At 36.8% G+C, this 16,567-nt stretch overlaps 1 protein-coding gene across 4 annotated transcripts in view; it reads right to left on the reverse strand.

Moving 5' to 3' along the window:
- FER (FER tyrosine kinase) overlaps positions 1–16,567 on the reverse strand; it is a 439,195-nt gene that overhangs the window by 12,156 nt on the left and 410,472 nt on the right. The gene's annotated exons all lie outside the window — the stretch shown is intronic.

Here is a 16,567-nt window from a genome sequence, read left to right on the forward strand (position 1 = left end):
ATTTGTATTTTTAATTTTGTAGTTCAATTTTACATAGAGTGCATGTACTTCCACAGTGAAACCCCATTTGCAGTGGTGTAGAAGGATCCTTCAATGATTTCATCTCTATCCCCTTTGGGAGCTACTTGCCTCAACTCTGCCTCTCCAGGTTTATAAATGCCCCTCTGCTAAAAATGTCTGGTTACTTTAAGGCCTTTTCTCTTTCTTGAATGAAGTGAAACGAGAATGAGAGTATGCCTGTGCTTTGATAACTGCTGTTACGTCAGAGTTTAGTGTGTACTTGCTGATGATCCTCTCCAGCTGTGTGAATTAGCTTCCTTCTTACTAGAGCATAATTACTATGCTGTTTGGTAGAAAGATTAGTTTTCTTGTCTGCATATCAAGTCTTTTCATGTTTGCCATCCAGTAATTTAATACTTTTCATGAAAGTCATTCAATGACTACAAGTTAAAATTAATTCTTGAAGAAAGTAAAAGGTATACAGAGCCAAATTCTTTCTTTTTGTAAGACAGTATCTGGGCAGAGATCAAGAAAGGCATGTTGTACGTAAAACAAGATCAGGCTCCAGAAGTGAAAGTTAATAACCTAATTCTGTAACCTTGACCTTGAACCTGGTTTTGCTGGATAATTTAAATTTATTTTAAAATACATTTTTAATTTATCTGCTTATTTTAATGAGCATAACTGATACACATTATATTACTTTCAGGTGTACAACATAACAATTCAGTATTTGTATATATTGCAAAATGATCAATACAGTAAATCTAATTGACATCCATTCCCATACTTGGTTACAAAATTGTTTTTTCTTGTGAGGAAAACTTTAAAGATTTACTGCCTTAGCAACTGTCAAATGTGCAATACAGTATTATTAACTATAGTCACCATGTTGTGCTTTATATACCAATGATTTATTTATCTCACAACTAGAAATTTGGACCTTTTGACCCTCTTCACCCATTTTACCCATTCCCTACTTCTGGCAACCACCAATCTGTTCTCTGTTTCTATGACCTTGGTTGTCTTTAAAAATTTCACATGAAAGTGAGATCATACGGTATTTGTCTTTCTCTGACTTGTTTCACTGAGCCTAAGGAGCTCAAGGTCCATCCATGTTGTTGCAAATGGCAAGATGTTATTTTTTATGGCTGAATAATATCCCATTGTCTATGTATACCACAGTTTTCTTTACACATTTATCTGTCAGTGGACACTTTGTTTACATATTGTAGCTATTGTAAATAATGCTGCAATGAACATGGGGGTGTACATATCTCTTTGAGTTAGTGTTTTCTTTTTCTTCAAATGAATACCAGAAGTGGAAATGCTATGATATGGTAGTCCTATTTTTAATTTTTTTCAGGAATCATCATATAGTTTTTCATAGTGGCTACTCTATATTTCCACCAACAGTGTACAAAGATTGCCATTCTTCACATCCTAGCAAACGTGTTATTTGTTGTCTTTTTGATTATAGTCATTGTAACAGGTGTGAGGTGATCTCATTGTGGTTTTTTCTACAATGGTATTACAATGCTATTGACTATATTCCCTATGCTGTACCTTTCATCTCTGTGACTTACTCATTCCATAACTGGGACCCTGTACCTCCTACTGCTTTTCATCCATTTTGCCCATCCCCCAAACATCTCCCTCTCTGGAAACTAACAGTTTGTTCTCTGTGTTTATGGGTGTTTTCCTGCTTTTCTTTCTTTCTTTGTTTCTTTCTTTCTTTGTTTCTTTCTTTTTAGATTAAACAAATAAGTAAAATCATATGGTATTTGTCTTCTCTGACTTATTTTACTTATCATAAAATACTCTAGATCCATCTATGTTGTCACAAGTGGCAAGCATATATATATATATATATATATATATATATATATATATATATACACGCACACACACATATACATCCATCTCTTCCACATCTTCTTTATCCATTCATCTATCAAATGCTTCTTTTAACATTTAAAAAAAATATTTATTTTTGAGAGCAAGAGAGACAGAGTGTGACAGGGGACAAGCACAAAGACACAGAGAGAGGGAGACACAGAATCTGAAGCAGGCTCCAGGCTCCAAGCCGTCAGCACAGAGCTGACGTGGGGCTCGAACCCAGGGACTGTGAGATCATGACCTGATCTTAAGTCGGACGCTCAACCAATGAGCCACCCAGGCGCCCTCACTTAGGTTGCTGTATACGTTGGCTATTGTAAATAATGCTGCAATAAACACATATATTTTCTAATGCATATATCTTTTCTAATGAGCATTTTGCTTTTTCTTATGATAAACAGTAGTGGGATTAATGGATCATATATTTTTTAAAATTATTTGAGGAACATTTAAACTGTCTACTACAGTGGCTGTACTAATTTATATTCATTCCTACCAACAGTGCAAAGGGTTCCTTTTTCTCTACCTTCTTGCCAATACTTGTTATTTCTTTCTGATTCTAGCCATTCTTACAGGTATAAGGTGATATATCATTGTGGTTTTGATTTGCATTTCCTTTATTAGCGATATTGAACATCTTTTCATGTGTCTGTTGGCCATTTGTAGGTCTTTGGAGAAAATGTTCAGGTCCTCTGCCTATCATTTAATCAGATTGTGTGTGTGTGTGTGTGTGTGTGTATTGAGTTGTATAAGTTCTATATGTACTTTGGATATTAATCCCTTATCAGATATCTCATTTGCTAATATCTTCTCCCATTCAGTGGGCTGCTTTTTTATTTTGTTGATGGTTTGCTTTGCTGTAAGGAAGCTTTTTATTTTGGTGTAGTTCCAATAGGTCCCTTTTGCTTTTGTTTCCTTTGCCTGAGGATATATATATATATATATACACACATACATATACATTCACACACACACACACACACACACACACACACACACACACATATATATATATATGTTGCTAAGGCTGATATAAAAAATATTACAGCCTATGTTTTCTTCTAAGCATTTTATGGTTTCATATCTCACATTTAGGTCTTTATTTTGAGTTTATTTTTCTGTATGGTGTAAAAAAGTGGTCTACTTCATTCTTTTGGTTGCAGCTAGCTAGTTTTCCTGGCACCACTGATTAAGAAGACGGTCTTTTCCTCATTGTCTCCTTTGTTATAGACTAATTGACCACATAACATGGGTTTATTTCTGGACTCTTTTCTGTTCCATTGATCTATGTGTCTATTTTTGTGCCAGTACTATAAAATTTTGATTACTACAGCTTTGTAGTACATCTTGGAATCTGGGTTTGAGATACTTCTAGCTTTGTGCTTCTTTCTCAATATTGCTTTGGCTGTTCATGGTCTTTTGAGGTTCCAAACAAATTTTAGGATTATTGGTTCTACTTCTGTGAAAAATACTATTGTTATTTTGATAGGGATTGCACTGAATCTGTATATTGCTTTGGGTAGTATGGACATTTAACAATATTATTTCTTCTAATCCATGAGCATGGTATGTCTTTCCATTTACTTTTGTTATCTTCAATTTCTTCCATCAATGTTTTATAGTTTCAGAATATAGATCTTTCACTTCCTTGATTAACTTTCGTTCTAGGTATTTTATTATTTTAATGCAATTTTAAGTGGAATTGTTTTCTTAATTTCTCTTTATGTTACTTTGTTGTTAGTGTATAAAAATGCAACAGATTTCTGTATGTCAATTTGTATCCTGCAACTTTATTAATTTATTCTAATAGTTTTTTGGTGGAGTCTTTTGGGTTTTCTATGTATAGTATCATGTCATATGTAAATAGTGACAGTGACAGTTTTACTTCTTTGTTACCAACTTGGATGCCCTTTCTTTTTTCTTATCTGATGACTATGGCTAGGATTGCCAGTACTATGTTGAATAAAAGTGGTGACAATGGACATCCTTGTCTTGTTACGTATTTTAGAGGAAAAGCTCTCAGTTTTTTATCATTGAGTATGATGTTAGCTGTGTTTTCATATATGGCCTTTATTGTGTTATGGTCCTTCTACACCCACATTGTTAAAAGGTTTTTTTTTTGTTTGTTTGTTTTGTTTTAATCATCATCATGAATGGAGCTGAATTTGGTAAAAGGCATTCTTTGCATCTACTGAGATGATCATGAGTCTTATCATTTGTTATTGTGGTGTATCACATTGATTGATTTGTGAATATTGAACCATCCCTGCACCCCTTGAGTAAATCCTACTTGATTGTAGTGAATGATCCTTTTAATGTAATGCTGACTATGGTTTGCTAATGTTTTGTTGAGGGTTTCTGAATCTTTATCAGGCCAGTAGTTTTCTATTTTTGTAGTGTCTTGGTCTGGTTTTGGTATGAAGGTAATGCTGGCCTTATAGAATTTCTTTTCTGTTTCTTGGAGTAGTTTGAGAAATACAGGTATTGATTTTTACTTAAATGTTTGGTAGAATTCACCTGTGAATCCATCTAGTTCTGGAATTTTGTTTGTTGGGAATTTTTTGATTACCAATTCAATTTGGTACTAGCAATTGGTCTGTTCAGATTTTCTATTTGTTCCTGATTCAGTTTTAGAAGATGATCTGCTTTTAGGAATTTATCCATTTCTTCTAGGTTGTCCAATTTGTTGGCATATAATTTTTTGTAGTATTCTCTTACAATCCTTTGGATTTCTGTCATCTTGGTTGTTCCTTCTCTTTCATTTCTGATTTTATTTATTTGGGGACTTTTTTTTCTTGATGAGTCTGGCTAAAGATTTGGCAATTTTGTTGATCTTTTCATAGAAGCAGATCTTGGTTTCATTGATTTTTTGTTTCTATTGCTTTTTAAAGTCTCTATTTCATTTATTTCTACTCTGATCTTTATTATTTCCTTCCTTCTACTAACTCTGGGCTTTGAATATTCTTCTTTTTCGAGTTACTTTAGGTGTAAAGGCAGATTGTTTGAGATTTGTTTTTTGTTTCTTAAGGAAGACCTATGTCACTATAAATTTCTCACTTAGAACTGCTTTCGCTGTGTATCAAAGATTTTGAAGCATTGTTTTCATTTTCATTGTCTACATGTATTTTTTTAAATGTTTATTTTTTGAAAGAGAGAGAATGAGAACAGGGGAGGGGCAGAGAGAGACAGACACACACAGAGGATCCGAAGCAGGCTCTGCACTGAGAGCGGAGAGCCCAATGTGGGGCTCAAACTCACAAACCATGAGGTCATGACCTTAACTGAGCCACCCAGGCATCCCCTTATTGTCTTCATGTGTTTTTTTTACTTCCTCATTGATTTTTTTCATTGAATCATTGCTTGTTTAGTAGCATGTTGTTCAGGCTCCACGTATTTGTGCTTTTCCAGGTTTTTTTCCTGATTTCTAGTTTCATACTGTTGTGATCACAAAAGATACATGATATGGTATCAGTCTTCTTAAATTTATTGAGACTTGTTTTGTGGCCTAATGTGATCTTTTCTGGAGAATGTTCCAGGTGTACTTGAAAAGAATGTGTATTCTATTCTTTTTGGATGGAATGTTTTGTATACATCTGTTAAGTACTTTGGCCTACTGTGTTATTCAAATACATTGTTTCCTTATTGATTTTATGCCTAGATGATCTATCCATTGATGTAAATAGGGTGTCAAAGTCTCCTACTGTTATTGTATTACTGTCAATTTCTCCCTTTATGTCTGTAATATTTGCTTTATGTATTTAGGTGCCTCAGTGTTGGGTGTGCAGATATTTACAACTGTTATATCCTCTTGTTGGCTTGATCCCCTTATTATTATATATTGTCCTTCTTTGTCTCTTGTTATAGTCCTTGTTTTAAAGTCTATTTTGTCTTACATAAGTATTGTCCTTTCCTATCACAATTTTCTTCTAATTATGGCCTTTTCTCTTCCTCTTAAAGAAGTCCCTTTAACATTTTTTTGTAAGACCAGTTTAGTGATGATGAACTCCTCTAAATTTTGTCTGAAAAACTCTGTTTATCCTTGAATTCTGAATGATAACTTTGCCATGTAGAGTATTTCTTAATGGTAGGTTTTTCCTTTCAGCACTTTAAATATTATGCAATTCTCTTCAGGCCTGCAAAATTTCTGTTGAAAAATAAGCCAATAGCTTTATATATTACATGTTGTTTTTCTTTTGCTGCTTTAAAAATTCTTTATATTTAATCTTTGAAATTTTAATTATATGTGTCATGGTGTGGATCTCCTTGGGTTTATCTTGTTTGGAGGTCTCTTGCTTCCTGAACCTGGATGTCTGTTTCCTTCCCCAAGTTAGGTAAGTTTTCAGCTGTTATTTCTTGAAATAGATTTTCTGCCCCTTTCTCTTCTCCTTCTGGAACCCCTATAATGTGTTTGTTCACTTGATGTTAAAATCAGGGTTACAATCCCTTAACCTATCCTCATTTTAAAAATTCTTTTTACTTTTTGCTTTTCAGCTTGGGTGTTTTCCATATTGATGATCTGTTCTTCTTCATCTTCTAAACTACTGTTGATTACCTTTAGTGTATTTTTCATTTTGGTTATTGTATTCTTTGACTCTGATTGGTTCTGTTTTACATTTTCTATCTCTTACTGAAGTTCTCACAAAGCTCATTCACTCTTCTTTAGTCTGGTGAGCACCATTTGAACTCTTTGTCAAGTAGATTGGTTGTCTCCATTTCATTTAGTTCTTATTCTTTTCCTTTTTTTAAATGTTGATTATTATTTTTTTTTTAAGAGAAAGTGCAAGTAGGGGAGGGGACGAGAGGAGGGGAATAGAAGATCTGAAGTGGGCTCTGAGCTGACAGCAGAGAGCCCAATGTGGGGCTCAAACTCATGAACTGTGAGATCAAAGTCAGACGCTCAAATAACTGAGCCACCCAGGTTCCCCATTTAGTTCTTTTTCTGAGGTTTTGTTTTGTTCTTTCATTTGGGTTATCTTCCTCTGTCTCCTCATTTTGCTTATCTTCCTGTGTTTATTTATATGAATGAGGCAAAATAGCTATGTCTCCTAAATTTGAGAAAATGGTCTTGTGTATGGTCATTGCCTGTGTAGACTGTGTGTGCCTGGTGACTCTGACTGGCTGGAGCGTTGGCTGATGTGACCTGGGGGTCCCCAGACTCTCTGCACAGAGGGTGCTCTGGACAGCTGAAGTGGAAATGGGCTAGGGTAGTCCTGGGCTCTGCACACAGAGATCACCCTGGCAGAAGAGCTGAGGCTAGAGTGGGTACAAGGCTGGGGTGCTCAGTGCAGGCAGAGGGTACCCTGGTAGGGTGGCTAAAACTGAGGGAGGCATGGGCCTGGATGTCTTGGGTTGCTCTATGCAGGGGGCATCCTGGTGGGGTGGCTAAAGCCAGGGCAAGGTGTGGTCTGGGCGTCTCAGGGCACTCTGTACCAGAAGTGCCCTAGTAAGTCATCTGGAGCCAAAGTGGTGTGGGCCTGGTATGCTTCAGGATGCATTGCACCTGGGTCACCTTGGTGAAGACAGCTAGAGATAGAATGAGCACTAATCAGGGGTTCCCTGATGCTGTACTGGGGCTGCCTTGTTAGGAGGGTTTGGGCTGGTATAGGCTAGGGGTTCAGGGTTCAGTGAGGCAGGCTGCCTATCAAGGAGCAGGGGAATGCAAACTATGGCACTTGCCAGCCCCTTTGATCTGGACAGAGCTCCAGCAGCTCCTGTGCCCTTTGGTAGAGTAATAGAGCTGGATCTTTTATATTGTAGTTGCTCTTTTAAACCACAGCCTTTATTTTTCATTATCCTAGGGTATCTGGGGCATGTATGTCATTGCCGTTTTGAGTTGTATTTTCCTGATGATGAGTGATGTTGAGCATCTTTTCACATACTCATTGGCTATACTATATGTCTTCTTTGGAAAACTGTCTATTCAGATCTATTTCTTAATTGAATTATTTTTTTGATACTGAGTTTTATGAATTCTTTTATATATTTTGGATATCATTAACCTCTCACCAGATAAATGATGTGCAAATATTTTCTCCATTTAGTAGGTTGCCTTTTCCTTTTGTTGATGCTTTTCTTTGCTGTGAAGAAACGGTTAGTCTGATGTAGTCCCATTACTTTATTTTGCTTTTTCTGTATTTGCATTTGGTGTGAAATATAAAAACTTAGTTCCAAGACCAAGTCAAGGAAATTACTGCCTATATGTCCTTCTAGGTGTTCTGTGGTTTTGCATCTTATGTTCAGGTCTTGGATTCATTTTAAGTTAATTTTTGTGTATGGTATAAGACAGTGGTCCCATTTCATTCTTTTGCATGTGACTGTGCAGTTTCCCCAGCACCATTTTTTGAAAAGACTGTCCCTTTCCTATTGTATACTTTTGGCTTCTCTGTTTTAAACTGATTAACCATATATGCATGGGTTTATTTCTGGGCCCTCTGCTTCATTGGTTTATGTATCAATTTTTAATGCCAGTATCATACTATTTTGATTACTACAGCTTTAGTACAGTTTGACATCAGGGAGTGCACTATCTCCAAAACTTTGTTCTTTCTCAAGATTGTCTTGGCTATTCATGGTCTTGTGTAGTTCCAGACAAGTTTTAGAATTGTGGGTTCTATTTCTGTCAAAAATGCATTAAAACTGTAGATTGTTTTGGGTAGTAGAGACATTTAACAACATTAATTCTCATAATCCAGGAGCATGGAATATCTGCATTTATTTGCATAGTCTTGAATTTTTGTCATTAATATCTTACGGCATTTGTATACAAGTTTTTCACTTCCTATGTTAAATTTATTCATATTTTAGTCCTTTTGATGCAACTGTAAATGAGATTGTTTTCTTAATTTCTCTAATAGTTCATTTTTATGTATAGAAATGCAAGATATTTTTGTATATTGTATCCTGCAACTTTACTGAATTCATTAATTAGTTCTTATTGGTAGAGTGTTTAGGGTTTCTGTATATAATAATGTCATCTGCAAATAGTGATAATTTTACTTCTTTTCCACTTGGGATGCTTTTAATTTTTATTTTTTTACATTTATTTTGAGAGAAAAAGAGAGAGGGTAAGCGGGGGAGGGGAAGAGAACTAGAGAGAGAGATTCCCAAGCAGGCTCTGCACCATCAGCACAGGGCCCAACATGGGGCTCAAACTTAAAAACCATGAGACCATGATCTGAGCCAAAACCAAGAGTTAGATGCTTAACTGAATGAGCCACCCAGGCTCCCCTTATTTTATTCTTATCTAATTGCTCTAGCTATGACTTACACTATTATGTTGAAAAACAGTGGTAAGAGTGGGAATCCTTGTCTTGCTCCTGATATTAGAAAAGCTTTTACCTTTTCATTGTTGAATATGATGTTAGCTGTAGGTTTGTGTCATATAGGGCCTATATTATGTTCAGATATGTTCTTTCTATACCCAATTTGTTGAGATTTTATCATAAATGGATGTTGAATTTTGTCAAATGCTTTTTCTGCATCTATTGAGATAATTTTTACCCTTCATTTTGTTAATAAGGCATATCCCATTGATTGACTTGTGGATGTTAAAACATTCTTGCATCCCTGGAATAAATCCCACTTGAATATGGTATATAACCTCTTAGTGTATTCTTGAATTTGGTTTGCCAAACTTTTGTTGAGGAATTTTTCAGCTATGTTCAAATGGGATATTGGCCTGTAATGTTCTTTTATTGTGGTGTCTTTGTCTGGTTTTGATATCAGAATAATGCCTTGTAAAATGACTTTGGAAGTGTTTATTCCTCTTCTATTTTTTGGAAGTTTTATTATTTTATTTTATTATTCCTTTTTTATTTTAAGTAGGCTTCACACCCATTGTGGGGCTTAAACTCATGACCCTGAGATTAAGAGTTGCATACTTTACTGACTGAGCCATCCAGGCACCCAGGCACTCTGGATCCTGAGCATCCAGGAGTTTTAAAGAGTTAATACCAATCCTTCTAAATGTTTGGTAGAATTCATCAGTGAAATCATGTGGTCCTGGACTTTTGTTTGTTGGTTTTTCTTTACTAGTAAGAAAACTGAATCAGTAATTGGTTTGTTCACATTTTCTATTTCTTCATAATTCAGTCTTGGTGTATTGTATATTTTTAGCAATTTATCTATTTCTTTTTCCATGTGTTGTTGGCATATTGTTGTTCATAGTAGTCTTTTATGATCCTTGGCACTTCTGTGATATCAACTGTAACTTCTCTTTCATTTCTGGTTTTGAGTCCTTTCTCTTTTTTCTTGGTCAGTAGAGCTGAAGTTTCTCAATTTTGTTTATTTTTTTTTTTCAGAGAACAAGCTCTTAGTTTCACTGTTCTTTTTTATTTTCTTTTTTGTCTCTATTTCATTTATTTCTGCTCTGATCTTTGCTATTTCCTTCCTGCTACTAACCTTGGGTTTTGTTTATTCTTCTTTTTCTAGTTACTTGATATATAATGTTAAGAGATTTTTCTTTTTCTTTTTCCCAAGAACTTCCCTCTTAGAATTGCTTTTACAGCATCTCATAAGTTTTGGTATGCTGTATTTCTGTTTTGATTTGTCTCAAGGTGTTTTTTGATTGCTCTTTTTGAGTTCTTCTCTAACCCATTGGTTTTTCAGTAGCATGTTGTTTAATGTCCCAGAAATTGTGAAATTTCATACCACCGTGGTCAGAAAAGATGCTCGATGTGATTTCTATCTTTGAAAATTATTAAGACTAGTTTTGTAGCCTACTATATGATCTGTCCTGACAAATGTTCCATGTGCACTTGAGAAGGATGTGTATTCTGTTGCTTTTGGATGAAATGTTCTATATATGTCTATGTAGTCCATCTGGTCCAGTGTGTCATTTAAAGCCCATATTTCTTTATTGATTTTTCAGTCTGGATGATCTCTCCATTGATGTAAGTGGTGTATTGAAGTCATCTATATTATTCCTGTCTATTTCTCCCTTTACTGTGTTAATATTTGCCTTATGTGTTTAGGTGAGCCTATATTGGCTATATAAATATTTACAAATGTTACATACTCTTGTTGCATTGGCCGCTTTATCATTATGTGATACCCTTCTTTGTCCTTGATTACAGTCTAAAAGTCTATTTGGTGTGATATAAACATAACTACCTTAGCTTTCTTTTGATTTCCATTTGCATGAAATATCTTTTCCTGTCCATTCGCTTTGAGTCTGTGTATGTCCTTATATCTGCAGTGAGTTTCTTGTAGGCAGCATATAGATAAGCCTTGTTTCTGTTTTTCTTTGTAGGCATTTCAGTCCTTTGGTTGGAGAATTTAGTCTATTTACACTCAAGGTAATTGTTGATACATATGTACTTATTGTCAGTTTGTTAATTGCTTTCTGACTATTTGTAATTCTTCTGTTCCTTTATTTTTCTGTTGTTTTCCTTTGTGGCTTGATGACTTTCTTTAGTGGTATGCTTGAATTTCTTTTCTAAAAAGAAAAGATTTTTTTCTTTTCTAAAAAAGAAAGATTTTTGCTTTGTGGTTACCATGAGGGTTATATAAAACAACCTACATTTATAACAGTCTATTTTAAGTTGATACCAAGGTAGAATGGATTTTAAAGCTCCAAAAAATACTCTTCCCTACAACATTTTGTTTTTGATGTCATGGTTGACATCTTTTTATTTTGTGGTTATTGTTATTTTTGCTACTTTTGTCTTTTAACAAAGCTGGCTTTGTAAATGATGAATCTATTACCTTTACTATATATTCACCTTTATCAGTGAGATTTGTACTTTTATGTGTTTTCTTGTTACTAATAAGCACCCTCTCTTTTCAGTTTAGAGAAGTTATTTTAACTTGGTTAAGAGGCTGGTTTAGTGGTGATAAACTCTTTAGCTTTGCCTGTCTGGAGAACTCTTTGTGTCTCCTTCAATTCTGAATGGTAACTTTGCCAGGTACAGCATTCTTGGTTGGCAAGGTTTTAGTTTCAGCACTCTGAATATATTGTACTACTCTCTTCTGGCCTGCAAAGTTTCTGCTAGAAAATTTGCTGATAATCTTATAGTGGCTACCTTGTATGTAACAATTTGCTTTTCTCTTGCTGATTTTAAGATTCTTTCCTTCTCTTTAACCTTTGACATTTAAATTATAATGTGTCTTGTCATGGGTCTCTTTGGGTTTACTCTATTTGGAACTCAGTATGCGTCCTAGATCTTGGATATCTGTTTTCTTCTATAAATTAGGGAAGTGTTTTTTTTTTTTTAATGTTATTTTTGAGAGACAGAGCATGGGCAGGGGAAGGACAGAGAGAGAGGGAGACACAGAATCCGAAGCAGGCTCCAGGTTCTGAGCTGTCACCACAGAGCCTGATGTGGGGCTAGAACCCACAAACCATGAGATCATGTATGATCTGAGCCAAAGTCAGCTGCTTAACCAACTGCACCACCAGGCATCCCTAAATTAGGGAAGTTTTTAATCAATGTTTCTTCAAGTAAGTTTTCTATCCCTTACACTCCCTCTTCTTCCTCTGGGGATTCTATAATGCAAATGCTAGTCTGCTTGATGGTGTCCTATAAGTACCTTGAGTTATCTTCACTTTCTAAAATTGTTTTTGCTGCTCTTATTGGGTGAGTTCCACTGCTCTATCTTCAAGTTAACTGATCTTTTCATCTAGTCTTCTGGAAACCCCCTCCACTGTTTTTTTTTTTAGCTCAATGATTGCATTTTTTAGCTTTGTGACTTCTGTTTGGTACTTTGTTAGATTTTCTCTCTCTTCATTGAAGTTTCTCACTATGTTCATCTGTTCTTCTCCTGAGTTTGGTAAGCATCTTTGTGATCATTACTTTGAAGTCTTTATCAGGCAAATCATTTGTCTCTGGCTAAATTTTTTTTCCTGAGGTTTTCTTTTGTTCTTTCATTTGGAAAATATTTCAACGTTTCTTCATTTTGCTTGACTCTCTGTGTTGGGTTTTATGCACTCGATGAAACAGCCACCTCTCCCAGTCTTGAGGAAGTGGCCTCATGTGATACATGAATGCCATCAGTCAACCTTGCCCTAGCTCTTTGTTGTCTTCAAATCTTTGTGATCTATTTTGTTTTTAATAGCTCACAGTAGTTGAGGGTGTTCCTAGACCTATCAGGATCCAAAAGAATCTCAGCACCAACAATGTTTGATTTGCAGCCAGAGCCGAAGCTACTGGCTAAGGTCCCACAGTCCAATGGGACTACACATGTAAGTCCCACTGGCCACCAGATCCAGGTGATCTGGAGTTATCTCCTGGGCAGCAGTTGCAAAAATTGGGGCTCCAGATGAGTGCATATGCTCCCTTCTGGGAGATACCAGTGCGGTGGAGCAAGGCAGAGGGAGAGTGCAAAGATGGTCCACAGCCTATGTTACCTGAGCCTCTAGATTGTGCTAAACCTGAAGGCTGTCTCTCAGTCTGAAGCTCCTGCCTTCTTACACAGTCAGCTGTTGGTGCACTCCCTTGAGGAATGATGGCTTGCCAAGAACTTTCTCTCTCAATACAGTCCTGTGGGACTCAGGAATGCAAGTCCCCCTTGGTGACCAGAGCCAGATCAAGGGGCATTCTCTGGATGGCAACCCCCAAAACTGGGGCACCAGGTGTGTGTAAGAGCTTTCTTCTGAGAGATATTGGTGCTCTGGAACACAACGGTGGCAGAGTGTGAGGATTGTGCTTGCCCTACAAGGTCTCTGGAAAGAATTATAGTCAGGTCTTGGATGTATGTTCAGTTAGAATCCTGCCCCTCTGGCTGTAGCCCTCACACAGAAAGAAAGAGCTCTTGGGCCTGTTGCCTCTTACTGTGCTCTACAGGTACTAGCTGTTTAAGAACTTTTTCTCCATTGGTTACGGTCCTGTGGGATCTGTGAAACTAAGTCCTGCTGACCACCAGAATCCAGGTGATATAAAGATGTTCTTAGGCATCATCTGCTAAAACCTGAGCACCAGACAAGGGTATAAGATCCTTTCTGGGAGATTCCAGCAAGCAAGGTACAGGGAGAGTGAAGAGATGGTGTGCACTGGACTTTGTTTCTGGACAGAACCTCCACAGGCCTGTAATCAGGTGACATACATGAAGCCTGTTCTCAAGCCAAAGCTTGTGGGAAAAGCAAGTAAAGACTGTGGGCATGTTGCTGTCTGTCAGGGCACCAGGGTGGTAGTCTGCCAAGAATGGTCTCCAGTTGTTACAGTCACATGGGACATAGGAATGCAAGCCCCCTGACCTCCAGAACCTGAAGATCCTGGGGTGTTTCCTGTGCAACAGCTACATAAACCAGGGTACTGGACATGTGTAAAAGCTCCCCTCTGAGAGATACTGGTGCCCTGGGGGTGTGGCAGAGGGAGAATGTGAAGATGGCGCTTGCCGGCCTCCATTCCTAGAAAGTATCCCCTGCTGACCCCTAGATGTGTGTCAAATAAGATACCCCTCAGGCCGATGCTTTAAGGCTAGCAAATGAGCTTCTTTCACATGACCTGTCCATTGGCTGCTTCTGCTCTGGGCCCTAAGCAGGTGATTCCGAGCATGGGGCCCTTTTAAGAATTGGTTATACGTTCCCTGTAGCCTCTTTGGTTTTCAAAGGTAGATGTTTTGCAAGCTCATCTCTCAGGTGCAGGTCTTAAATGCTGGCGAGTCTGATGTGTCGGGGCTTAAATAATTCACTCCTCAGGGAGAAGCTTTAAGTTTTTAGTTCCCTGCCGTTTATGGTTCTCTGTGCTGGGGATGAGGTTTATAGTGAGATTGTGTCTCAGCCTGTCTTACCTGCTGTGATACATTTTTTCCCCCTTGTTTGTCCAATATATGGCAGTTGCATAGTTTCTAGGTTTTTTGTTTGTTGTTTTTTTTTGAGAAAATTGTTCCATATGTAGCTGTAGACTTGGTTTATCTGTGAGAGGCGGTATGACCTGGGGATCTCCCTGCATTGTCATCTTGAACCAGAACCTCGTTGGGTAATTTTAATGGGCTAAGAATAACTTGCAATTGTACAGGATTTTGCTACTTTTCCATCTCATTTGAACCTCACAAATACCCTTACTATCTTCTCATCTTGCAAATTAGAAATCATAGGTGCAGAGAGGTAGATGACTTGCTAAGGTTGTGCAACTAATGACGTAACTAGTAGGAGTCTGGTCCTGGTGGTTGATCCAGGACTCTTTTCACTGTAAACCTTGCCTCCCTCTCATTTCAGAGTACTTATTTATGTCATGCTAATTCAATTAGAGGATGCAGCAGCCCCACATTCTTCAGTGACAAATGAAAAAGTGTCTTTTGCAATTTTTTTTTTTGATTATGTCTTAGTTGAAGAGGCATACACTATTTGCCCTTTACAAAGTACTTTTGCTAACAGCTATATTGAGGATGGTGGCAACATGTGCTGAAAAGGCTATTGAATATGCTACCACTCTGTGTTTAATAAGGGTGGGGGGGATATATATATGCAATTATGTGTTATGTGGCTAGAGAGGGGTGGGAGAGGGGCATCCGTGTCACTGTAAGCCCTTTACTATTGCTCGATTTAGAAAAAACAAGGATATTTGTCATTTAAAAAAAAAATTAAATGACAGCAACACTAATGACAAAATAATGGTGAAAGTACGTTTAACTCTATGGCTGTAAAGCAAAATTTCTGAGAGGTTCCTTAGACTGAAAGGTTTTACCATCAACCTTGCTCCTACACGTCATGAAAGACTTGTGCAGTATTTCAGCTACTCTGAGGCAAGAGTGAAGAAAAATAATCAGTGGGGAAAAAAGACCCTTGGAAAGGAGGCAAGTTTTTACTACCAATCATAAACCAGTATTTGCATAAAACATGAAAGAAACATAAGAAGAAGTAAGTTTTTCAATAGATTCTTATATTTTTCCCTCTTGTTAAACTCTGAAGGACTCCCTTACTGGGTTGGGTAATAAGTATTACAGACTTCTTCCTCATCTACTGTTAAAAATCTCTCCTCCATTGTCATGTAAATTGTTCTGAATTGTATTAAGTTGATATTAAAGACTGCCAAAAAAATCTCCCTCATTGCCAACCAAAGATCTTCACACATCTTTTATTATTTCCAATGCTGTAGGTCAGGTTCTAAGAGCTATTTGAAAATAGAATTTTGATTTGTAAATACTTCAGTCACCTTGAAATTCAACTAAAATACATTTTGATTGAAAGGCAGAATTTTACTTGGCATAATTGCTTAACAGGAAGAGGACTTTCAAAGGCAGTGAAGAAGATCTGGCCAACAGGGTTAAAACAAATTTTAGGGAGCTAAATTTCAGGGTCTCCCAAGTCCAGTTCCAGTCCCTTTGTAGGGATGCTGTAAGAATCAATGAGAAGGGGTTAACCATGTTTTGTCCTTTAAAGAAAACCTCTGCATAAGTAACAAGTTAAAATCTTTTATCCCGTGATTGTTATTCATAGGAATATAATCTTAGAGTAATATCACTGTGGAAAATAGCAGGGCTGCCATTTTCTCTATATTCTGTGGAATGGTGGAATTAGTCTGTGATCATATAAAAATTTATCTTGCTAGCACTTGGGAAGACAAATTAGAGTGAGGATTAGCATCCTAGTGTTAAGTTTTGAAGTTAAGTTTCTAGTTCATTATTGGGAACTAGAACTTAGTCAATTGCTCATAGTGACAACCACATACAACATATACTGCGTAGTATCATGAGTATCCAAAACACAAAACAGATCCTAGTGTCTGAA

This window comes from Panthera onca, chromosome A1, assembly GCF_046562875.1.
Source record: "Panthera onca isolate mPanOnc1 chromosome A1, mPanOnc1 haplotype 2, whole genome shotgun sequence".
Lineage (NCBI taxonomy): Eukaryota > Metazoa > Chordata > Mammalia > Carnivora > Felidae > Panthera > Panthera onca.